Source organism: Schistocerca gregaria, chromosome 1 (genome assembly GCF_023897955.1).
Source record: "Schistocerca gregaria isolate iqSchGreg1 chromosome 1, iqSchGreg1.2, whole genome shotgun sequence".
NCBI classification, from domain to species: domain Eukaryota; kingdom Metazoa; phylum Arthropoda; class Insecta; order Orthoptera; family Acrididae; genus Schistocerca; species Schistocerca gregaria.
In genome coordinates, this window is record NC_064920.1 from 666525826 (window position 1) to 666552844 (window position 27019).

General features: G+C 43.6%; 1 protein-coding gene across 2 annotated transcripts in view; it reads right to left on the reverse strand.

The window, feature by feature from the left end:
- LOC126301017 (uncharacterized) overlaps positions 1–24451 on the reverse strand; it is a 37002-nt gene extending 12551 nt beyond the window's left edge. For both annotated transcript variants that reach the window (XM_049991696.1, XM_049991683.1), the window contains exon 1: positions 23649–24451. The gene's annotated coding sequence lies outside the window, so the exon portion shown is untranslated. The remainder of the gene's footprint in view (positions 1–23648) is intronic.
- Between the last annotated feature and the right edge of the window lie 2568 nt (positions 24452–27019).

A 27019-nucleotide genomic window follows, 5' to 3' on the forward strand; every position in this document is an offset into this window, starting at 1 on the left:
AGAATTCTGTTTGTAACTCTTGGTGGTATCCCCCTGACGTGCACATATAGACTGAACCTTCTTTTTCTGACATCTACTGCTAGATTTGCCATCTTCTCTGTGGTTTTCGTAGAGTGTAAATCCCTCTTCTGTCAGCTTCGGATCGAGAATTTTTTTTTTCATGATTTTGCGTTCCTCCCTCAGTAGGCTTTCCATGTCGCTTTTCGTATGGAGTGATACTGTTTTACCTGCATGCAGTATTTGAGGTTGGATTACTCTGTGGTACTGTCTGTTCTTCGTATGAATGGGTATGCATTTCTTATTATCTTCTGTGAGATGTTATCTCCTATACGTGAGAAGATTTCAGCTAGATAGCTGCAACGTGTAGCTCTGTTCGTCTTGCCGAATATTATGTCTAATTTTTCTATGTTTAATTTTGAGCAGAATTATTCAGATTTTTAGTATTTCTACTTGTTAGGTTGCTGTCGCTTGGTTATTATTATTATTATTATTATTATTATTATTATTACTATACAACTTTTATTATACCCCACGAAGGACGTCTGATTTAATGTAATAGAAGACCTTGTAAGTAGGCTGTTTAGGTTTTCTTATTGGTAACGCCACGTAGCGCTCTGTATGAAAAATCACTGGCTGTGCTGTGTGCAGTCTGTGGCTAGTTTGCATTGTTGTCTGCCATTGTAGTGTTGAGCAGCTGGATGTGAACAGCAGGTAGCGTTGCGCAGTTGGAGGTGACCCGCCAGCAGTGGTGGATGTGGAGAGAGAGATGGCGGAGTTTTGAAATTTGTAAGACTGGATGACATGAACTGCTATATACATTATGACATTTGAACACTATTGAGGTAAAAACATTGCTTGTTCTCTATCAAAATCTTTCATTTGCTAACTATGCGTATCAGTAGTTAGTGCCTTCCGTAGTTTGAATCTTTTATTTAGCTGGCAGTAGTGGCGCTTGCTGTATTGCAGCAGTTTGAGTAACGAAGATTTTTGTGAGGTTAGTGATTTGTGAAACGTATAGGTTAATTTAGTCAGGGACATTCTGTTGTAGGGACTACTGAATGTCAGATTGCGTCGCGCTAAAAAAAAAATATTGTGTGTCAGTTTAAGCACAGTCATGTATAAATTTTTCTAAGGGGACGTTTCAACCTCAACGACATAAAATAAACGCATAAAAAATCTTGACAAAGCAGAAAATCCCAAAGGCACGAAAGCAACGTTTCAAATCGAGGACCGGGAGCACTACTGTTTGCCACTGAGCAGCGACGCCGACGTGCAGCCTGAGGAGATTCTGCTTCCTGCGTGGGTGGGTGGGTGCCCAGCGTAACTGCGTGCACGCCAACAGCCCGCAGCAGGGCACACCAATCGAACAGCCACACTGGCCGTAGTGTTCCCGAACACTGCGGATCGAACTGTACTATCGATTATGGTCAATAATTCATCAAAGCTGCCTTTTTTCTGTCGTATCACTACCGAACATCTTAAATCCCTCATTCTGTACAGGCCTCATTGCCTTATCAATTACGTCATGACATGTCCTGTTGAACAAGCAGTAAAGGAAACAAAAGAAAAATTTGGAGTAGGTATTAAAATTCACGGAGAAGAAATAAAAACTTTGAGGTTCGCCGATGACATTGTAATTCTGTCAGACAGCAAAGGACTTGGAAGAGCAGTTGAACGGAATGGACAGTGTCTTAAAAAGAGGATATAAGATGAACATCAACAAAAGCAAAACGAGGATAATGGAATGTAGTCAAATTAAATCGGATGATGCTGAGGGAATTAGATTAGGAAATCAGACACTTAAAATTAGTAAAGGAGTTTTGCTATTTAGGGAGTAAAATAACTGATGATGGTCGAAGTAGAGAGGATATAAAATGTAAACTGGCAATGGCAAGGAAAGCGTTTCTGAAGAAGAGAAATTTGTTAACATCGAGTATAGATTTAATGGTCAGGAAGTCGTTTCTGAAAGTATTTGTATGGAGTGTAGCCATGTATGGAAGTGAAACATGGACAGTAACTAGTTTGGACAAGAAGAGAATAGGAGCTTTCGAAATGTGGTGCTACAGAAGAATGCTGAAGATTAGATGGGTAGATCACGTAACTAATGAGGAGGTATTTAATAGATTTGGGGAGAAGAGAAGTTTGTGGCACAACTTGACTAAAAGAAGGGACCGGTTGGTAGGACATGTTTTGAGGCATCAAGGGATCACAAATTTAGCATTGGAGGGCAGCGTGGAGGGTAGAAATCGTAGAGGGAGACCAAGAGATGAATACACTAATCAGATTGAGAAGTATGTAGGTTGCAGCAAATACTGGGAGATGAAGAAGCTTGCACAGGATAGAGTAGCATGGAGAGCTGCATCAAACCAGTCTCAGGACTGAAGACCACGACAACAACAACAACAATGTCCTGTTCATAGAGACTGATCGCTTTGCTCTCTAAGAACGCCATAGTGCTGTTGTACCACTTGTCGGCAGGGCGTACTGGCACTTGCTTTCATTGGTAACCGCTTTAGCAAACAACGCAGAATACAGTATAGTTAAATAGAACCCAGTATGTTGTCCTCGACGGCGAGTGTTCTCAGAGACAGGAGTGCCCAGGGAAAGGTGACAAGACCTCTGTTGTCCTCTATATACATAAATGATTTGGCGGACAGGATGGGCAGCAGTCTACGTCTGTTTGCTGATGATGCTGTGGTGTTCGGTAAGGTGTCGAAGTTGAGTGACCAGGACGATACTTAGACAAAATTTCCAGTCGATGTAATGAATGGCAGCTAGCTCTAAATGTGGAAAAATGTAAGTAATATGCGGATACTGTGTTTGCTAGTGTCCCGCTTGACACAGTCAAGTCGTTTAAATCGTATAAATAACTGCGCGTAACGTTGCAAAGCGATATGAGACGGAACGAGCATGTGAGAACTGTGGCCGGGAAGGCGAATGGTCGACTGCGGTTTATTGGGAGAATTTTAGGAAAGCGCGGTTAACCTGTAAAGGAGATCACATATCGGATGCTGGTGCGATCTTTTCTCGCACTGCTCGACTGTTTGGAATCCGTACCAAGTCACATTAAAGGGAGACATGGAATCAGTTCAGAGGATGGCTGCTAGATCTGTTACCAGTAAGTTAGAACAACAAGTAAATGTTAGGGAGATGCTGCGGGAACTCAAATGAGAATCGCCAGAGGGAAGGCGGTGTTCTTTTAGAAGAACGCTATTGAGAAAATTTAGAGAACCGGCATTTGAAGCTGACTGCAGAACAATTTACCTCCCGTCAACAGACCACGCAGATACTCTTATTACTTTCCCCATAAATCACAAACTATTACTTCACATAACATTATTGATAACAGAGAATACGACATTTGTAATGAGAAAATTGGACAACACTTCTTTCACTCCAGACTTCAGGTTCATCAGTAAGGCAAATTACTATTACACAACCTGACAAAAAAGTGGATCAACCAGAAGAGGAGGAGGTAACAAAATGAAACTTCGCGGCCTAAGAGGGACTGATGTAATTACAGAGCCGAATCATTTACAAATAACGTGGCAGTATGAGACAATTTTTCAACATGAAGCGCCTCTGACTTACATCCACGCACTGATTCAGTTGGGAAGACTGTAGCAAGGCCATTGGATCCTCTCCTGAAGCAAGATGGCCGACAACTGTTGTAGCTGGTCACTAATATCCTGGATGCTGATACTGGAACGTAGTTGGCGACATACCTGGTCCCACCCACGTTCTGTTGGGGAACAGACCCGTAGATCTTGTTGTCCACGGGAGTTCCTCAAAATCGCGCAGACAATTCACAGAGACACGCGTCATGTGTCGACGAGCAGTGTACTAGAGAAGGAAAAAAAAACCACCTCCATGGTACCGTTGTGCCACCAGAGTTCTCTCAGTTGCTACCAGCCGTGTGTTCATGTCACCCAAGGAGATGCTGGGTCTCCCAAGGGTCCCGGCAGCATTACATCTGGATTAACGCTGCCGTCCCTTTCCAAAACTTTGAAAGACTCGGACGTCTCACGAGGTGGTCTCCATTATCCGGAATAGAGCAGAAGCTCAATTCATCGCTGAACACAACAGCATGAGCACAATGAGACACCATTCATCAGCGTGCCATGCTTCCCGCTCGCGGCAACACTTTAAAACGCAGCTGTTAGTGTTGTGGTGTTAACAGCAGCCTACTTCGCCTGGGACGGTAATTCCCGAGACCTGCTGCTGCTAGTCTCCGACCAGTTGTGCAGGATGACACCGAATGTTCGAGGCAGTCCATTACTTGTTCTCAGATGGCATTCACAGAGGTGAAGGGGTTACAATGTGCTTGTTGAGCAATACGGGGTCCTCCGGGCAGGGAGGGTGGCCATGCTCCGCCTTGATGATGGCTCTGCCTGGCAGACGACAAAAAGGCTTCTCAGGAAAGGGCAGCGTATACCTCCGCTACAAGTTGGTGGGGAGGTGGTTTGCGAACCAGACGCCAAGGCTAGCGCCCTGGCTGACACGTTTGCAGCCAACTTCACGCCTGTAGCGGACATCATAGACGCAGCACATGTACAACTCGTGCACGAGCGTCTGCCTGTATTCCTGGCAGCAGAGGCAGCTCCAGAGGACGAGATAGCTGCTATCACTGAGGAGGAGGTTGAATACCAACTGCGAACCCTAAACACCAGGAAAGCCGGTGGCAGTGACAGAGTGGAGGCAGTTATGCTACGGCAGCTCCCCCCTCCTGCTATCCAGCCGCTCACCGAGCTATTCAACCATGTGCTGCGAACTGGGGACTACCCCTCTGTATGGAAACATGCAGAGGTGGTAGCCATCCCAAAGTCAGGGAAGGATGCAAGGCTGCCGCAAAACTACCGACCTATTAGCCTCCTCCCAGTAATGTCAAAGGTCTTTGAGCGGATTTATGCCCAACGACTTCTAGCTCATGTAAACCGCGAGTTGCTCATGCCTCCCGAACAGTTCGGTTTTCGGCAGGGGCATAGTACACAGCAACAGCTCTTGAGGTTAGTAGAAGATGCGATGGGTGCCCTGGAGCGCCGGGAGTATTCAGGGGCGATACTCCTTGACGTCTCCAGGGCCTTTGACAGCGTGTGGCATGAGGGCCTCCTATTCAAACTTTTTGAACTGGGGGTACCGACGCCACATGTGAAACTCATTGCATCCTACCTGCAAAATCGCACTTTTAGTGTCCGCGCCGGTGATGGAGTATCCACTAATAGGCCTGTTCGTGCGGGAGTACCACAGGGATCCGTCCTTGGCCCCCTGTTGTACACCCTGTACACGTCAGATGTACCTAGGACGCAGAGAGTGTCGCTAGCACTATATGCGGACGACACCGCCCTCTACGCACGATGCCTCAAGGTTAATATCCTTCGTCGTCGCCTACAAGAGGCGTGCGACGTATTGGGAGCTTGGGCAACAAAATGGCGCCTGAAATTTAACGCCACAAAAAGCCAGGCAATTATTATTACACGTCGCCGGATACCAAGGGATCTTCAACCAGTGCAGATCATGGGAGGCCCCATCCCATGGTCTCGCACTGTTAAGTATCTGGGCGTGACTTTAGACCGGCACCTCACATGGGGACCACATGTCACAGAGGTTAGGGGCAGAGTCTTAGGACGCTTACGCGAACTCTACCCTGTACTAAATCCACAGTCCACGCTTCCCACACACTGCGGCATTACGCTATATCTAGCACTGATCAGGCCAGTGCTGGAATACGCGGCCGTAGTGTGGGGAAATGCCGCCGACTGCCATATCAAGCGGTTACAAGGCCTACAAGGTAAGGTCCTGCGCCTTGCCATGCACCTCCCGCGGGACTTCCCCACCAGGGACCTGCATGACGTCACAGGGATCCCCATGATTAGGGATCGCTTCAAACTGCTGGCGCGGCAGTTCTATGAACTGTCGTCCCAGTCAGACAACAGGTTAATAGCAAACCTGGGTACCCAGGAGCACAGGAGGGGGACCACACGATGGCCCGACATGCTTCGGCAGTAAATCGCCAGTGGAAACACTCACGACCACTGTTGGAGCAAATTCAGACACACTACACACGCACACAACACTCATGTGACACATAGGACACACACAACACGTTAGGCCATCAGAGACACAAATACAATTAGGATAAACAGGAATAACAATTGGGTTTAGCCTGTAAAACCACAGGGCACTTAGGATGTCCCTTAGGTTAAGAGTCGCTCGCTCGCTCACGGGGTCCTCCCTCATGGTGGTCAGACGTCATCGAGTGGAAACTTGGCGAGTTCGCCTACCCTCACGTACCCATGGTCTCAAACACTGGGCCGTGTCACAGATCTGTTTATTTTACGATTTGACCAGCAGGCCAAACGGAACCTCACAATGATCCCCTTTTAAACCCTGCCAAATGCTAATGACGCTGTCTGACACATGAAAGCAGCATCTCCGTGTGATCACTCAACAAAAATGGTTCAAATGGCTCTGAGCACTATGGGACTTAACATCTGAGGTCATCAGTTCCCTAGAACTTAGAAGTACTTAAACCTAACTAACCTAAGGACATCACACACATCCATGCACGTGGCACGAATCGAACCTGCGGCTATAGCGGTCGCGCGGTTCCAGACTGAAGCGCCTAGGAGCGCTCGGTCACAGCGGCCGGCTGATCACTCAACATCTGACGCAGTCCACGCACTTTATATCCTCCACCAGGCCTTGTAAAAACTCTAAACACGAACAATAGTAATACACTTTCTCTGTATGTCCTTTTTAGAGATGGTTGCGAGACTCGACTGTTCGATACAGGATGTCAAATTAAACACTTTTCAGCCGTCTAGATTCCAATCTTATTTTATTTGGCAACCAGTTTCAGGATTTTCCTACGCTATCTTCGGCCCCTGACCGACGTGTGGGGAGATTCTACTTCGGCTGTGATCGAAACAGGGGCCTAAAATACTCGTTATTTGTAGACTTTTGCTATAGCGATAACTTCAACCATCATCTCGACAGACTGACGTAATTCTCCCGCTCCAATCGTAGGTGTGACACAAAATGGGGAGCCAAATGAAGATTGAAAGTCTGATGTATTAAGCACAGTGCAGCGCCTGCTGAATTTTTCTGGAGGTGTTCCGTCCTTCATTAACCACCCTTTCTTCTGAAACTTCGACAGAACCACAGAAAGGCGGCACTGAGTTGCCAGAGCCGGCCGAGCGGTTCTCGGCGCTTCAGTCCGGAACGGCGCGACTACTAGGGTCGCATGTTCGAATCCTGCCTCGGGCATGGATGTGTGTGATGTTCTTAGGTTTAAGTAGTTCTAAGTTCGAAGGGTGTTAAGTCCCATAGTGCTCAGATCCATTTGAACCATTCGAGTCGCCAGGAGCAAACAGTGATCTTGTTTTGTGAGTTTGTCTACAAAGCACGTCATATATAAGATATACTATAAACTATAAACGGTTGCGTTCTAATTAGGACACCTTCAGATCTATAATATGGAGAGCATAGGCGTCGTTTTCTATCAGCACCAGTGATGTTCAACATATATCTTGAAAAGTTATTACAGAGTCTCAAACGAGAGGAAAATTCTAAACCGTAAGACAAGTAGCACAAGAAACGTTGCCATGTGAAAGTTCACAGACGATTGTGGCTGAATTTAAGGGAAAAATGAAAAGTAATAAATAAAGAAATACAAGTAATAAGTTAATTTAAATTGAGGGTCAATAAGATGTAGATAATGTAATAACTACTAAAAAAGTGGGGGAACAACAAATAAAACTTAGTAGAAAAATTGGAATAATTCTACTAGGTAGAAGGTAGAGTTACACAACGTGATGACATGATCTCACAAGCGAAGAAAGCATTCAAGGAAAGAAATCTAACTGCAACAAATACCACAGAACTGTGGTAGGACTGAAAATTGTATGCGTGGAAATGAAGAAGAACTGGAAATTTCGTTTATGACGAATATCATCACTACCATTCTGTTCATATTTTAGACCTGAAGATGACCAAATTCTGCTGAAACAACAAAAAAAACCGTGATCTAGAGTGTGATTTCTACATAAAACTTGTGAAAACTGTTGTTGACGGAAAGGTGCTTGCTTGTTGGGAGATACTAAAGATATTGCCGTAGTTATGCCGTTGACCGGCTCTTGAAGAGCTTTCAGTATACGGTATTGCCAGGGGAGTGGGAGGTGTTACTTCTACATCATAAGCCAAATTTTGTTATGCGCGAAATAGTGCGCGGTTCCAGCGCGGAAGCTGACTCTACCCGTCCGTGTGATAACATCGGCGCGGAGTGTGGAGTGTTCAGTGGAGGGCGACGCCAGCCCTCCCCGGCAGGGCACTCGGCCGGCGCAACAGTGGCGTCCACTGGGGTCGGCCTTTCCCACGCCACGCCACCGCCCCAGATCTGCATGCGGCGCTCCGCTGCTTTCGAGCACTCGACGAGGGCCCTTCGGTCGCGACTTGCTATCGTCAATGTTTCTTCCCTCTGCGGACTCTTTTCTCCGGAACCGTTCCTCGAGCTTCGACAAAAGAGGCCACTCGAAGGTCCTAGTAATGTATTATTGAGTTCTGCACAGGGGTAACGAGGACTGAAACAGTGGATCGCTGTGCGTACCACTGATCGAGTAACTGCCGTCAATGTCATCCAGGAGTCCAGAAGCACTTCACGCTAAATCTGCATATGAAATGAGTGTTTAAGGTAAAGCCGGTCGCTGATTAGACAATAGTAACGCAGTAGGTTCGTACTGCGGGGAGAGAAATCGAAGTTACCAACCAACTCGCCGTCGTCACGACTCTGAGAGAAGGCCTGGCAATCGTTCTGCCCGGTTCTTGACATCAAATTTTATGCCATACGAACAACTCTCATAACATACAAATTTTTATTCTGAAAGAAAATCGGCAGAAATTCTGTCGATACATGCGCTTACGATGACGACAAGAGGCCAACTAACCGCCGTCTCGGTGGGAGCCCTCTACAGTGGCTGCAAAACACACAGACTCCACGGCGAAATCTTATTATCCAATCGAGTTGTTTTCATGATGCAAATGTCAGCCTGCTGCTCCACATTAATTTCTACGTATCAAGTACTATGTTAAGTGGAGACTGTATCTTCCCCTATTATATCTCCCACCATCTGCTCCCACCATCGCATTATTAACGACTTTGTATACCACAGTTCATATACCACGAACTTGGGCTTTCTTTCATACAGCTCTCTTTCTCCACGGATTCGAAACATGATACAACTTTTACAACTGCTTCCTGGGTCTGCTTTTATCGATTTTTCTAAAGTTTCATTTCCGCCTATCTGCCATCTTCAAACACACGATTTCCGTTTCTACCACAGTCTATATAATTTCTTTTCTATAGTTCTGTTGACTGCTTTCTATTCTTGTGCCGGTTTGTTATGCATATTACCTCCTTGAGAAATATTATTTTTGCGTAGCAATTTGCTTTTAGTTTTTTACTACATTCTCCTTTCTGCTCGTACTCTTCTACTCGTCATTACGTCTTTATGCGGTTTCCTTATTCTTTATTTAAATTAAGTGCTAAGCAATCTGTTCATTCTATTCAGTAATTCTCGCTTTTCCTTTCACTCAGCTGACGCTATCTGCAAACCTTTGCAAGCTAATGAATACTGCAGTGCTTGTCGCTTTGTTTCTAATTTTCCTTTCATTTCACTTTCTACTTTAGTTTTGGCATATATGTTAAACGGCAATGGTTCTGAAGTACAGCACCATTGCAAGTTTCTTAAGTTTGTCTTTCCTGCATTTTCATTTTTATTGTTTGTACTAGGATTTAGTATACAGGTACTGAGTAAATTATTCCATTGCCTGCTGGTTTCATTCCCGCTGCCCACGACATTTCAAAAACTTTTTATACTACTTTATGTTACTGTATTTCCACTACGCATGAATTATTTTTTATTTTCTATTCATTTCTAGAATTCAGGTGCCAACAATTTATCATTTTAACCACTGAAACGTTCAACCAAACCTGAGATTTTTGCAAGAGATGTGCTTCTAGTCTGGAAGATTTTACTACGGTTAACAGATAGACATTGCTAGAAACTTTCTTTTGAACGGATCCGAATTGGACAACATTACTTATTGTTCACCGTCTGTCTTCTAGGCATTATACATCAATCTTGCCGGCCGGGGTGGCCAAGTGGTTCTAGGCGCTACAGTCTCCAACGAGCGACCGCTACGATCTCAGGTTCGAATCCTGCCTCGGGCATGGATGTGTGTGATGTCCTTAGGTTAGTTAGGTTTAAGTAGTTCTAAGTCTAGGGGACTGATGACCTCAGATGCTAAATCCCTTAGTGCTTAGATCCATTTAAACCAATTGTAAAATTGATAGAGGCAGACCAATAGGTGAATACACTAACCATATTCAGGAGGACGTAAGTTGCAGCAGTTATTCGGAGGTGAAGAAGCTTGTACAGGATAAAGCAGAAAGAAGAGTTGTATCAAACCAGTCTTCGGACTGAAGACCACTACAATAACAACTTTAATAATTATTTTTATTCTTATTAGTCAGTCTCCACCAGACGTGAAGGACTTCTTTGTGTTGATAGAAATTTTTTAATTTTGTGTGGCTTTGCTGTCCAAATCCTGATTCCATAAATGTATACTTGAAATCGTGCGCAAGATTAAGAGGCAACAACAGACATCCTCATCGTCACCCTTTTGTCTACAGCCATCATTCTAAGGAACAGATTTTGATATCACTATGACCGTAGCATACAATTTCTTAATTCAGTCAGTACCTCGGCGATTTGTGGTTACTGTTGCTGACTCTCCATCACGGGGCCCCGGGTTCGATTCATGGCCTTAAGGGGGATTTGTCTGCGCTCGGGACGGGGTATGTGCGTTGTCCTCGGCATCGTTTCATCGCGACGCCGAAGTTGCGTGAAGTAAAAAGACTTGGCAACAGGCGGCCCAGCTCCCCTGAAGGGGACTCCCAGTCACATATGCCACATGCACGTTTCATTTGATTTCTTAGTTCTGTATTACAGCAATTCACGTATAGCCAGTCATCCATATGTAAGTAGAGAATCATTTCTCTTCCTGCAGAGCTTTTTGAATGGCTTCTCCTCAGTTTTCGACACTAGTTTTAATGCGGTAGCTTGAGCCGGAGCGGAATGCACTCATTAATTCGCACTGCACAATAACAGCCACCCCGCTGCGTCTCGCTAATTCCATTGCGACTAACCTCTAGGCCGGGAGCTGAATACAGACGCGTGGAGGGCGGTGCTAGGCTATTAATTTGTGACGGGCCGCGAGGTAACGAAGAGAAATGGACGCGCGACCAACAATTAGCGCTGCTCGCGACGGCGACTAATGGCCGCTATTTGTCAGGCGCCGCGCCGGACAAAGCACACGGCCTCCCGATTGTTTCGCCAAGCGTTTCTTGCTTGTTTCCGTGGTACCCAAAAACATTTCTACTGTTAACTATTGCATCACCGTGCCTTACAGAATATCGGAATCGGTAACCTCGCTGATAATAACAATATGCATTCAGTGGGCAAGTTCTGTCATGGAGGCTGACAGTATCGGTTTACTACGTTGGCGTCAAAGTTTAGAATACAAAAGGAATTACGCTGCTAAGCTTAGAGTAAAGAACGGATGGTTGGAAAGGCCTAGGCCGTAAGCGAACTACACGAAGCAGAGACAGAGTGGAGGAGGGGACTACGTTTGTACGCACTGCCTGCAAATGATTAGGCTCAAGCAGAGGCGCAGGATGGTGACAATGATATCTGGTTTGTGGGGTACGCAGCTGCGTGGATATCATCGCCCGTACAAATTCCTAATCTGTTCACAGTTCAGCAGGGGACTTACCCGAATGATGATGAGATGATAAGGACAACACAAACACCCAGTCCCAAAGAGGAGAGAGTCCCCAACGCGACAACGTAATCCAGAGACAGCTAACAACAAGAACACGAGCTCCTGACAGAGGCGCAGGAGCAAGTAGTCAATTGGGGAAGGCACCTGTCGTTCTGTGTACTGCTTGTGTCTTGTTGTACCTGTTGTCGGCGTGTGTCAGCTGTTTCTTCAGGCTGAGCCCTGTCAGTACTGACAAGGGAAACTCCCCATCGTCTCCCTTCCCCCCATCAGATTTAGTGGTAAGATGGCTCAGTGCATAGCTAGTCAAACACTCAACACAGATCAAGCATGAAAACAGGAAGAAACCAGCAAAATATAAAAAGTGAACGGTCCAAGATTAAGATGTACAGCATCGAGCGGACTTAACCGTGCCACGGTGTCATTGTTATGTGGTCACGGTCTTGGACAGTGAAGGATGTGATCCGTGTTCGAATCTCCCTTGTGCTCCTTTCTGTTTTTTCTTCTCATAAAATTATGAACTGACCGTCTGATGTGTCTGTTCGCATTTGTGTCTGTGTCGTGTTGTGAAGTCCGTTTGCGACAGCGAGGTGTAAGGAAGGAGCCTCCAGACATAGGTACCTCCTACTTGTTCTACACAAGTACCATATGTGTTCCTTTTTGGAAGTTTTTACTTTTGAATTCCTTTGTTGTAGCATAGCTCAGACACGTTTCTTTCTTTTTTTTCATTTCAGTGAGAGGTCCATGCGAATCTCACCTGCTCTCACTAGTCATCACATTTACTTGCGACGGTAACATATTCTTATCACATGACTCATTTTCTATAACCAGTGGTGGTGGTGGTGGTGGTTAGTGTTTAACGTCCCGTCGACAACGAGGTCATTAGAGACGGAGCGCAAGCTCGGGTTAGGGAAGGATTGGGAAGGAAATCGGCCGTGCCCTTTCAAAGGAACCATCCCGGCATTTGCCTGAAACGATTTAGGGAAATCACGGAAAACCTAAATCAGGATGGCCGGAGACGGGATTGAACCGTCGTCCTCCCGAATGCGAGTCCAGTCTGCTAACCACTGCGCCACCTCGCTCGGTTATAACCAGTGTATAGTATGACAACTGCCAAGACTACAGAAGGAGTAAGACACTTCAGTGACCGGACGGGAAGTTCTTGATTTTGTGAAGGAGGAGGGAAAGGAAGCGCGGGGGAGTTTTGAACATAGATCTCCCACGTTGCAGTTCAACACCGTGGCCACTTATACACAACACAGTAGCTCGTTCAGGTTCTTCCATGTTGTTAATTTTGGACCATTGACTACTTCTATTTTGCTTTTTTTTTCACAATTCAGTACACGTTCTTCCTGTTTTCATGCTTGATCTGTGTTTAGTTTTTGACGGGCTATCCAATGGGCCACCTTATCACTGGACCTGAAGGGTTTGCGATGGGGAGTTTCCCTTCTGAGCTTTCACCAGAAGTGTGCGCTTATGCGAGCGGGCGTCACCAGAAGTCCGGCTTTGGAGGGAAATGTTCCGTCTTTTGTTAGGCGTTTTAGCGATGAAGTAGAGAACACTAAGGCTCGTTCGAAGCTAATGACGTAATCGCGAAGAGTGAGAAGGGTTAAGGCGATATACCGTAATGATGTTTATATTAATTAAAGAATCCTATTCTTATGTATGTCAATGTTCACCTTCGTGGGCTGAATAAACCTTACACATAACGTCATAATCACGATACTCGCAGAGCGAGCGAGACTAAGTAGAACAGAGCCAACGCCAGCCGCCCTTGCCTGCTACGTAGACGACAGCAAATTTCAACAAAATCGTTCTACAAAAAGACGACTCTGCTTTTAAAAGGATTTTGGTACATGAAAAGTGTGCAAATAACTGCATAATGAAGAATTTTGGGAATTATCGAGTACTGAATACTGCTTTACAGTGTCGGGCAGTAATGCCAACGTCGGCAGGACATTCTCCTTCATAAACGCCCAATGGATAAAGGAAAGCAATAAACTGCAAACCGACAAAATCACATAGATTATGTAACTATTGTCTAATTTAAAACTATCCTGTCAAAAATTCCACGAAATAATCTCGAATAATAATAATGTTCTTGGTAAAATGTGTTAAAGTGTAAAACGCTAATACGTAACTAAAGGTTAGCAATAACAAAATCAACTACAGTTGTAAAAGTTTCTACTTCTGAAAAGTGAAGCACAACCTGGTTTCATTTAACCTATTTTAACGTCAGTTATGCATCCTTTATGGAATCACATTTTAACATGCTCCTAAATATGGACACCGGTCGTGAAACTGGGTTGTGCTTTCCTTGTGAGGAATAAATATTTTTACAACTGTAGCAGATTTTTATTTTTGCTGATGTATATCAGCAATTGTGGATGTACAGTCAAGAATAAGCGTAGATTATTGTTATAACTTTATAAGTCTAATTGAAATGACCAAAGTTATTGAATATCTGTTTACTAATTTATTTTAGTTTAATCTAGTTTATGGTTGATCTAGCTTAAATTGATTGCAGGTGATAAATTATTGAAAATAATAGGCCCCATAGAGAGTCCTTTACGGCAAAATGTCTGCTAAATATAACGCCGAGTCCAGATTCCCTATTTTTTGAAGCTGGCAACTCTATCTGAGGCCACAGCTCACTTTCATTGTTCATAAAAAAATTTAATGATGAAATAGCTGATTCAGAAAAGACAGTCTCTATGCACGAGTGAAATTAATTTAGAAAACGACGAATGGCATCTGTTTCTCATGTCGATGTGTTTTTCAGCCAGATACATGTTAGAAGCCTGCCAGACGTCAGTGAAGAAAGAAAGAGTTCCACATCGCACTTAAAACAGAGGAGGAAACGTTACGTGAATCAGTAATAACACTTCAACCATCAACCTCATCCTGTTACGAGTCGCCTATTCAGAGAATATTCAACAACGCTTATGTGAATAGCTCTTCTGCATGTTCCACAGCTGTGTCTACTTCGGAATGATATTATACTGATACGCATTTTGAACAAACTGCACCACATTCACATGTCAGGTTTATATTAGAATTTCTACTAATTTTTGAAATAACATGTGAAGTTGCTTTTACTTAATTCTAACAAATATCGAGAGAAAAAATACGTTGTATTTTATTCACTAAGTCTTTGTTTAGCAGCATGTGAATCTCTGCAAAGTCGAAAGTTTTCCCTGAATTCTTGAACAGGAACTTCCGTAGACAACGCATATACGCCATGTGGTCTTTGCTTTTGCTTATAATTGCCACCCCACAGAGATTTTTCGCTACACCTACGTATACTGCACAACAAAACAAAATTTCTTAGTTGCAAATGATAATCACAACCGCACCAGTTCCCCCTCATCGATATGGTTCACATTGACAGCATGTCGTAAGGCACTAATATGACATCAATATACTGTTTGTAAACAGGAAGACGCAACTCCCAGCCGTTTTCGAAAAAACTAGTTTGAAAATTTTAGGCGTGCTTGTATACTCATGGTCGCTAGTATAGGACTCCGCAGCAGAGCGAGTAAGCTTTTCATAAGGGCGAGCTATCTGCATCGAAATTCGCTGCCGGCACTCTTTGTTTTTCCATTCCCTCGTAATTCTAATAACAAATATGCATTGTACACCACGAAATAGTGAGATGATCGAGAATCGTTTATGAATGTACAGCAAGTTTGTTTTGCAATAGACGCACTGAAAAACCATGGCGTATGTCGCAATAATTATTGTTTTCCGTGTTTCTACGATCAGCATAATTTTCATTCGTGCAATGCTCCATAGGTTCCACATTATACTTGTCGCAAATGTAGATACAGTAATTTAAATAAAATGGTTGTCATACTGATTTCCCTGAAAGTTCTTGTGTATCCTTTTTTAACTTGCAATCTCCTTACGAAAAAAAGTTTCCATTTTTATGGATAAAGATTATGAAATGAATAATTAAATACTGATAATCTGTAAAATCGTAATAAATAAGGCCGGCCGCGGTGGTCTAGCGGTTCTAGGCGCGCAGTCCGGAACCGCGCGACTGCTACGACCGCAGGTTCGAATCCTGCCTCGGGTATGGATGTGTGTGATGTCGTTAGGTTAGTTAGCTTTCAGTAGTTCTAAGTTCTAGGGGACTGATGACCACAGATGTTAAGTCCCATAGTGCCCAGAGCCATTTGAACCATTTTTGAACAAGTTATTTCACTAATGTAAGAACTAACGGATGTTTTGCATGTTTATATTTTTGAACCATTGCCTGAGTAACATTACTCAAAACATAAAGAGCACCCATCGAAATTGATTCTTAGTACCTCATTTCACAAGACAAGCAAAATAATGTTACCGAGCACTATAAAATTGAAAGAAAATTTTGGGACTGCTGCCTACGTAGGTCGTGAATACAATGAAAACGACGAAATGGCTAGGGTGCTCTCACTCCTGCTTTCATTGAGTGGCTGAATAATATTGTTAATTTTTCATCCATTCTCTCTTACTTGCTACTTTAGTCATGTTTATTATGTAGATAAGAAAAAAATCTTCTTTCGCAACTTAATGTTTGCTTTGTTTACAGATAAGTATGTCTCGCCTCGTTGTATTAGGCATCATCAGTTTATATTTTTCTACTCTTTTCATCTGTCCATTGATTCGTCTGTAGGCACTAGATGCACTCAGTAAACTTTTCTAATTGACACTATCAAGTGTGCAAGTGTGCAAGACCATGTAATGAAACGTATAAATGTGACCTATCAGTTTGGAACGTGTACTGTATGCATCCAGTGCCTACAGAACAACCAAAGGACACATGAACAGAGTAGCTAAATTAAAACCGCTGATGATGCCTAATATGAATAGGTGAAACATTTTTGGTTACAAACAAAATAAACATTCACTTGCAAAAGGCGGAATTTTTATTACCTACATGACAAACATAAATGGGAACAGTAAGCCTACGACTGTACTAAATTTTTTTCCAAGCAGAAACTGAAATTTTGTCTTCGTTTCTGGTGCTGAATTGCGTAGACTGTCAGGAAAATTTATAATGAAGTACTTCGGCTCACGCTAAAAAAAGATAAAGGATGATTAGAACTTAACATCCCATCGACAACGATCTATTTAGAGGCCGTGTCTCACGTTAAAAAGTGAAAAGTGTCGTATGATAAACTTATAAAGTTTAGAGATTACCTGAACGCTGGCGTATTGCATACTCATCGGGTGATACTTTATAACGCTCGCTTCCTTTACATATGCGATCAGAATCTTACTAGCTTCCGTAGAAACCGGAAGCGATGAACCGTCTACAGACCGAGGGAGGATATAAAAGGCTCGTACTCAACAGAACACTTTTCTTCCACATAGCTGTCCGCCTGTCTGTTAATTAAAAATAAACAGTGTTTATAGCAAAATTGAAATTATCAACGTTTAATCCAGATATTATTCGAAGATTGTTGAGTCGTAACGTGAAACCGAGAGATGTCGTAGAAAAAAAGAAAACATTACTAATTTATCACCCAGCACTAGAAAACGCAATTTCTTCAAAAGAGGTGAAATAAAAAAAAACACAAAACAAAAGTATGTCGTACACCGCTTCAATACTTTGCCGAACTTATACAAACAGTGTTTCTGTTATTCATAGCCGGCCGGAGTGGCAGAGCGGTTCTAGGCGCTACAGTCTGGAGCCGGGCGACCGCTACGGTCGCAGGTTCGAATCCTACCTCGGGCATGGATATGTGTGATGTCCTTAGATTAGTTAGGTTTAGGGAGTTCTAAGTTCTAGGCGACTGATGACCTCAGAAGTTAAGTGGCATAGTGCTCAGAGCCATTTGAACCGATATTAACAGGAAACTCTTTTCTTTGATCATGATGAAGGATGTTCTATCGAATACAAATATTACAATATTTTTTAGCGTTTATGCATGTAAAGTATACTAGAATCAGAGGTAGTTACTTTGGTTGCATGAAAGCGCAGAAGTTACCCGATCAATAATATGTATTACCCATAAAATGCAATTCTGTCAGGATGTAAAGTACACAATGGACTCATACTGATGTGCGATTCTAATAATGTGCTAAATAAACAATTAAACAAATAAAAAAAACAAAGAGAAGTCGTCAGCTCTGTCTTACAGATTCATGTACGTCCTTTCCCTCCAACTGCTACCAATACTATCGATAATCTTACCGTTTACTACCTTATTTACGCAGTGTACCAAAACTATCGAACTACAGTTTAGGTAGAGCGCAACTCTTCTCGTGACATGTCGGTTAGTAAATCCTAGTCTACGTCAGACACGTTGGTGGAAACTGGAAATCCAACACCGCAACATTCGCCGGGGGAGAACGAGAATAGTGACGTTACTGAATGGGTTAAACGTTAACGCATGTACGCATATTCTACAGAAATGCGCTGAAAAAGATATTGTACACAGTGGGCCAGAACTTAAAATTAGTGTAAGGAACTTACAACTCGATCGCAAAACAATACTAAGTTAGCTATGTTATTACTAACGTCAGTTCAAATGAACGGCTATCAGGCAAATCTCTGGTTGAAAACATATCCCGCCGTCGGGTGCGACATATCAGCAAACTACTTTTATGGAAGGTCAATGATCTGTTATTTCCAGTGCTTCAAAAATACTGAACAATCATCCGCACACAATGTGCTAACCGTTAATTTTCCCCCGAGAAAAATACCAAAATTATGAGTGACCCGTTGTGCTTCGGGGCCCGTGTCTTCGTAAACCGCTAGTGTTGAGTCCCTCTATGGGGGATCAGACTTGTCTGCTAATGCTATTGGAAGAGAAAATTGATGTTGATTTGGAAGAGAAAGCGATTCATTATTTGGGACAGAGTTCAACAGAGCTTTGGAAGGCACGAGGGCGAACAAGTCAGAAACGCTGCGTAACATTTCTTCGGAATTTCTAAATTAATTCGAGGCAATGCTAACCAGACAATTCTTCAAAAGTATCCACAATATATGGAGTTTCATCAACAGACTTTTGGAAGACTATCAACCACACAATTCAGAAAATAGTAAAAGACAAATGTGACAGCTACTGCAGAAGCAGCTTAACAGCTCATGCATCCAATCCAATTTGTTGACGATATTTATGTACAAACGATTGGAAAATAAAATTGGAGATATGGCAGAGGACGATCAGTTTGGCTTTAGAAAAACGCGCCAGAGAGGGAAATTTAAACAAATGTCAGATACTAAGGTATCATTTGGACCAGTAACGCCAGTGACACAACCCTAAACTGAATATGCTAAGAAAAAGTTTATGTGAAAATTCTTCATGAGATCAGACCTCATTCTGCAACAGAGAACCAGAATGATTCCGTGCTACATATTCATTGCTTTCCTTTGTGGCTGGATATGTTGGACCTTGAACTAAGTACTGAAAAACGAATTAAGGTCTTTGAAATAAGTTTGTATCCTGCTTATAGGCTGGATATCGAAAATATATGTTGCAAAGCAAAGAAATATACTCTATTTGCGACATATAATGAAGGTCTAAAGACACCATCAATAACAACTTACGTGTTAATGGGAAAATACATAGCAAAAGATCCATTAGAGGAACTAGAGGCTGAAAAAGATTCGAATATGAACCAGCTGTTCATTAGAAGCTCTCCACGCATCACTATCAGAATCAGGCTAACTATGTGGGTCGCTAAGATGGTATCTTCAGAATAATTTCAGCCTGTGTATCGAAGAAGCGATTAAGGGCAAAAAATGAATAATTCAGAAGAGGGAATAAAATTCATGGTGGAATGATATCAGTGATAAGCTTCACTAACCACTGAAGACGTTTGCTATCTGTTTTGGAGAAGCATTACATGACCTATCGAACGGAATGGTCTGCTGAGCACATGGTATGGCCTTAGAGTAGGCTAACGAAACACCAAAGCAACAAGTAGCAGTAGAAATGAGATTAACCATAAACTCAACATCAACACTGGAAATCACACAGCAGACAAAGTAAACGAATTATGTTATCTTGGAAGCAAAATAAGTTACGACAGATGCAGTAAAGGAGGATACAAGAAGCAGACTAGCGCAGGCAAAGACGGCATTCCTCACTAAAAGAACTCTGCTAGTATCAAACACAAACCGCAATTTGATGAAAAAACGTTTACTTCCGGATCACACCACTGTGCGGAAATTCCGGAAGGAAACGGAATTGCAGCGTTCAAGATGTGGTGTTACAGAAGTGTGCTGAAACTTACTGATAAGAAATCAAAAAATTCTGCACAGAACTGACGATGAAAGGAATTCCTGGAAAATACTACCTAGAAGAATGGACAGATAACAGGACATGTGTTGAGGCTTCGGGGAATTGCCACCATTGTACAATAGGCAGCCACAGAAGACAAAAGTTACTGGGGAATGGAGGTACTGAGGAGATATAATATATACATCAAATAACTGAGGTCGTTAAGGTTGTTGCAGAGGCGAAACAGTAGGAAATCGCATCAAACCGGTCAGAAAACTGAGTTTTATACACATAAAATACGGTACAACGTTAGGCATTACCATTTCTCAATGACACGGGTGGCCGAGCGGTCTGGCGCCGTGTCACAGACTGCGCGGCCCCTCCCGCCGGAGGTTCGAGTCCTCCCTCAGGCATGGGCGTGTGTGTTGTTCTTAGCATAAGTTAGTTTAAGTAGTGTGTAAGACTAGGGACGGATTACCTCAGCAGTTTGGTCACATTATTTGATACCGGTGATCAAGCTGATCCCAGCAAACGTACACGACCACCGAAACGACAAACCTGGTGATAGATTGGTTTTCCATGTAAGTGGAAATACGTCTCCTTGTTCTCTAAACCCTTAAAAAGTCTTCACAGTTGAATGAAATAACAACAGTTTCATCGACAGTCTTTATTTCTCCATATTGCCAAAAGTAAAAAAATCTTGTGAACTTTTAGGTTCAGAAATGGTTCAAATGGCTCTGAGCACTATGGGACTTAACTTCTGAGGTCATCAGTCCCCTAGAACCTAGAACTACTTAAACCTAACTAATCTAAGGACATCACACACATCCATGACCGTAGCGGTCGCGCGATTCCAGACTGAAGCGCCTAGAACCGCTCAGCGACACCGGCCGACTGAACTTTTAGGTCCGAAGAAAAAGGGTTAACAGATCTTTTGAACCGATGAGAAACTCGTGCAACGGCTTCATGGACTGTTTAGCTCTATGCTCGGACGTGCTTCCTAGCTGAACCAAGCAGTCCTTGTATAGTTTTCGGTGGTGGATGCCGCAATATAATTACAAATAATTTTCTTTGGAAAAACTGTGGGAGATGACTAGGCCTCTTGTGGTTATGGTAAATCAAATGCCAATGTTCTGGTTATAAAGAGGTTTTCGAGGACGGCATGAAGGTTGTGATCAGACTATAAATGCAAGTTTAGTGTACTCTCCATTTCCGACACAGAGCGTCACAGCTCAACAGCACAGAGAACTTTGCGCAACATACAGCTCAGTTTTCTGCTATAAACTATTAAATGCATTCATAGTATTATTACATTCGCTCCTCAGTCTGTAGGCGCTAAGTGTTGAATAGCTGCGACTTTATATGAGAACTGACAGTGGTTCTACAGCATGTGTGCAGTTCCAACAGTGATGCTTTCTTCCTTGGGCCTTTTAACACAAGACAGAGCATTTGAGGGCTACAACATGTTAGAATTTATATACGTGCAAACATACATTTTGAAGGCTCCGCACAAAAATTTTATAAATACTATGTAAGGCTGTTAACGAACGATGAACATCATATAATTTCTTACACTATCATCATTCCTGTTGAAATACAAGTTTGAATATTACACTGACTTAATGATGGAATAAGGATTTCCTCAATTCTTTGAATAATATAGTATAAACATCTGCTCTGATCATTTACAATTTTCGAAAATATTACGACTTTTTTAGTGTTTCAAATAGGTTTTTTAACATAGTTAAAAATGGGAAAGTTACTTCCGAGTCAGATTCTAGTCTGCTAGTTGCAATAACCTTTAGGTTTTATTTCTCGAGCTTTCTGATCTCAACGACTAAACCAGTCAGCTACAACACCGAAACCGCCGATGACGAGCATACAACAAAAGAATCATCGAGTCAGAATTTTTAAGAGCTGCCTAAGCTGTACTAGATTTCTGTTGCTCTCCTCCATGGCAAAATGAATCGGCTGTGTATTTTCAAAGCTTTGCAACTACTACATAACTAATATTTAGCCCGCATCTCGTGGTCGTGCGGTAGCGTTCTCGCTTCTCACGCCCAGGTTAACGGGTTCGATTCCCGGCGGGGTCAGGGATTTTCTCTGCCTCGTGATAGCTGGGTGTTGTGTGATGTCCTTAGGTTAGTTAGGTTTAAGTAGTTCTAAGTTCTAGGGGACTGATGATCATAGATGTTGAGTCCCATAGTGCTGAGAGCCATTTGAACCATTTGAACTAATATTTAAATCCGAACCACCACTTTCGGTTGTATGTCACAATAGGTGGTAAAAACCGACGATTAAATGGTAAATTTATGGACAAGCGAAGACAAGTTAGACTATCAAGTTGAGCATCTTGATGTGGTGTTCTATGGACTGTGGAAATACAGTTGAACTGCAGAACAGTTGATCAACAAAGGCAAGAGGGTATCCTTCTACTGACGTTAGAACTCCGTGCCAAGTGACCTCACTTTAAATTCGATGTTGACTTCTACGTAAAAGGAAAGGAAGAGATGGTTAGCTTTGATGACTTAAGGTGTGCGGCGGTGTAGTTGACTGAGCTAAGCTCGTGTACTGTATGCCGAAACGTTAGCTTCGTCGTATTTCATCTTAACTATGAAATGTTCATCACGCCCTTCCCAAATCTCTCTGAGAGACACCACGGTTATTCCACGGGACCTGTCTAGGAGTTAAACTGTCAATTCCGATTTCTCCAATTGTAACACAGTGATTCATTGCACTTTACAACAGATAGGAAACAGATAGGAAATGAGCAAGAAAAAAACACTAATCATCGAGAAGAAGAATTCAGCTTGCACAAAATTTAGACATAAAATACATAAAACTAAATTTATAGGGGCTGCAGGCATTTAAGGAACAACAAGTTTCAGTCAACTACTGTTGCAACGTTTCCAATTTCTGATTGTTACTATAATGTTTTTGAGAGTGGGGGACTTTCGTACGGTTAAACGACCGTTAGTCGATGAATCGGAATCGCTTTCTCCTGGCCAACAGGTAGTTGATTTCGTCCGATATACTTCTGTTTACATCCTAACTTAAGGTCTAAATCCTTTTTAAGTCATAAAGTTGAAGAAACGTACTCTTCGGTCAGCCATCGTGCTTCAAACATAAGAGAGGTGTTTCTTCACAAGGGCTGAACACATGCACTTGTGCTATCTTATTCGGGAGGTAGGAGACTGAGATACCTGTCTGACCGTCCAGACTTCGTTCACTTCAGGCAACGTGCGGTTATAATCCACCAGCCTTTCCTTTCCCCCAATGTATGTCAGTTGAGCTAGCGGCTGGTTTCTACTGTCCCTGTTGCCGACGAGACGTTAAAACCAGATGTTGCTTCCTTAGTATTTTCTGCAGGAACGCTCGCATTGGAAGACACCACGAACATTTAAAATCATTTCACGATCTTCTCAACAAAAACTAGGAACATTGTAGATAAATTCAGAACGACTCTAAAGTTTAGATTATCGAAAGATCATCTTGGTAGGACACTTCTATCGCACAGATCGAATATCACGAGTTCCAAGAGAGGAAAGAAAATGAAAATCGCTATTATAAGTCCTGATGTGAGGGAAGGCTTACCTTTTAGTGTTAGTCAATAGCTGCCAGCACCAATATCTCGAAAGATGATGTCCTCTTCGATGTAGATCCTGTGGATGTCGTCAGATTACAGAACACTTGTGGTCTACGCAGAACCATATGAATCAACGGACGATCTTGGAACACAGCTGGTGGGTTCTTCTGTTGTACACACGCTACGTGGCACCAGCGAACAGCTTTTTCTTGATTTTATAGTCACAACGATCCCTTGGGGAAAAAAGGACGCACAGCAATAAGCCATAAATGAACTTAAGGCACTTGTGCTGAAGTCCCTGTACTGATAGTTTTCCAAGCAGTGCATGTATTCTTAATGCAGCTTTGGTAACAAAGTCGGTGAAAATATTCCATATAACAGCTTCGGAATCTGGGTGACGATCTAGGATTTCGAAGTTGGATTCACATACAACACAAGCGCTACGTCGCACCACAAAGGAGACCTAGCAAACGTAATCTCCTGCACGACGTTCTCGGCTGTCATAACCAAATTCCGAAAAGAAATCTCGTCGATAAGAGTGCCTTTACCGATAATCACCGAAGCAATAGATCTCTCTTCTATAACTGGCTGGTCTTTTATAATCATTTTCTCCTTGTACGACAGCGACTTCCTTCAAAACGTAAATTACTTTCAACTATATTTAATGTAACTGATATGGACTGTCTAAATGACACTCAAACTTTTTCGAATTTCAGGAGAAACTATAGAATGAGTTCTGCTTTTTGAGTATGCATGTGTCTAGAACATAGTCTATCGCAGAATAATCCCCAGACGGGCTACTTTACGCTCAGCAGAAGAATAAGAAATGGAGCTCATTGGGTCACTAGCGCTACGGGTCAGCAAGGGCGAACGCCCTGAGACATACCGTATCCCCCCCCCCCCCCCCCCCTCTGCGCCATCGAGGCTCCGCCCTCAACTCCCCAGAGGCGATCTCCAAGGTGGGGGAGGGGGCGGGAGGGTACGCTAATTTCACTAACAGTGATTAGGCCCGGCGAATACGGGCGCTGCTCGTTAACGGCCACATCACTGTGGGCTGCGCGCGTCTTTCGAAAAGAGGCGGGGATTCGAGGGGCGGCGGCGGTGGAGGAGGATCCGTTATTGTTGTAGGCCCTCGCGGCTCCGTGCTGGGCCGTTTTTTAATTCCGGCGCCGGCGCCGCAGATAAGAATTAGCGCGAGTGCTGGCGGCGTAGATTAGGGCCGTGCGTGCCGCACGGCGCGTGTCTTGGAAATGCAATTTCCATCGCGCGCGGCATGACGCACGCGGTCGCACACGTCGCGCGCGTGGCGAGCGCGTGCCGTCCTGTTTGCCGGGCTTTTATTGCGGCGGTTCCTTCCCTTCTCCCTCGCAGGCCGGCCCCTTCACAAACGGGGGCGACGTCTGCCTCCTGCCCCCGAGCCGCTCTGAATCACTTCTTCTCCTCTCCCGGCCGCACCGCCGCAAAAACGCGCCTGCTCCAGTTACCCGCGAGGTGAGGGACCACCGGCTCTGCCCCGCAGCGGCCCAAAATTTAATTTAATACCAGCTACTTTGCTGCTCACGACCCGTTCGCGATCAAGTGATATACTGTTACATTCTACGACAACGTAGGTTTTGTTAGGAAATAATACGGATTACGGTAAGACAGTGCTATTCCCCTTTCAGTCTTTATTGGATATTGCACTGTACGAAGTACTGCAGTCAGCCGCCATTTTTTTCGAAATGATTTCATTTTACTATTTCTAGATTCAGGCCCATCGTGATATAGTATCGTTGACTTGTTTGCAATTTTTACTATGTTTCTTCCCGAAAAGCCCTCGTTTACATATTACACTACTCGCCATTAAAATTACTACACTAAGAAGAAATGCAGATGATAAATGGGTATTCATTGGACAAATATATCATACTAGAACTGACATGCGATTACATTTTCACGCAATTTGGGTGCATAGATCCTGAATAATCAGTACCCAGAACAACCAACTCTTGCCGTAATAACGGCCATGATACGCCTGGGCATTGAGTCAAACAGAGCTTGGATGGCTTGTACAGATACAGCTGCCCAAGCAGCTTCAACGCGATACCACAGTTAATCTAGAGTAGTGACTGGCGTATTGTAACGAGCCAGTTTCTAGGCCAACATTGATCAGATGTTTTCAATTGGTGAGAGATCTGGAGAATGTGCTGGCCAGGGCAGCAGTCGAACATTTTCTGTATCCAGAAAGGACCGTACAGGACCTGCAACATGCGGTCGTCCATTATCCTCCTGAAATGTAGCGTTTCACAGGGATCGAATGAAGGGTAGAGCCACGTGTCATATCACATCTGAATTGTAACGTAAACTGTTCAAAGTGCCGTCACTGCGAACAAGAGGTGACCGAGACGTGTAACTAGTGACACCCCATACCATCACGCCGGGTGATACACCAGTATGGCGATGACGGATACACGCTTCCAATGTGCGTTCACCGCGATGTCGCCAAACACGGATGCGACCATCAAGATGTTGTTAACAGAACCTGGATTAATCCGAAAAAATTACGTTTTGCCATTTGTGCACCCAGGTTCGTCATTGAGTACACCATCGCTGGCGCTCCTGCCTGTGACGCAGCGTCATGGGTAACCGCAGCCATGGTCTCCGAGCTGATAGTCCATGCTGCAGCAAGCGTCGTCGAACTCATCGTGCAGATGGTTGTTGTCTTGCAAACGTCCCCAACTGCTGACTCAGGGATCGAGACGTGGTTGCACGATCCGTTTCAGCCATGCGGATAAGACGCCTGTCATCTCGACTGCTAGTGATACGAGTCCGTTGGGATCCAGCACGGCGTTCCGTATTACCTCCTGAACCCACCGATTCCATATTCTGCTAACAGTCATTGAATCTCGACCAACGCGAGCAGCAATGTCGCGATACGATAAACCGCAATCGCGATAGGCTACAATCCGACCTTTATCCAAGTCGGAAACTTGATGGTACGCCGTTCTGCTCCTTACACGAGACATCACAACAACCCAGGCAACGCCGACCAACTGCTGTTTGTGTATGAGATATCGGTTGGAAACTTTCCTCATGTCACCACGTTGTAGGTGTCGCCACCGGCGCCAACCTTGTGTGAATGCTCTGAAAAGCTAATGATTTGCATATCACATCATCTTCTTTCTGTCGGTTAAATTTCGCGTCTGTAGCACGTCATCTTCGTGGTGTAGCAATTTTAATGGCCAGTGGTGTATAAGACAGTGGTTTACATTCCATATTCATCAATTTATTTCAGTTCATTGGTCTTTATGGATTGTAAGACGCAGTCAGACCCCTGTTATGATATGTGAAGGTGAGCTTTTGTGGAAGAAACAAAGTAAAGCTCCGGCCTAAAACTAGT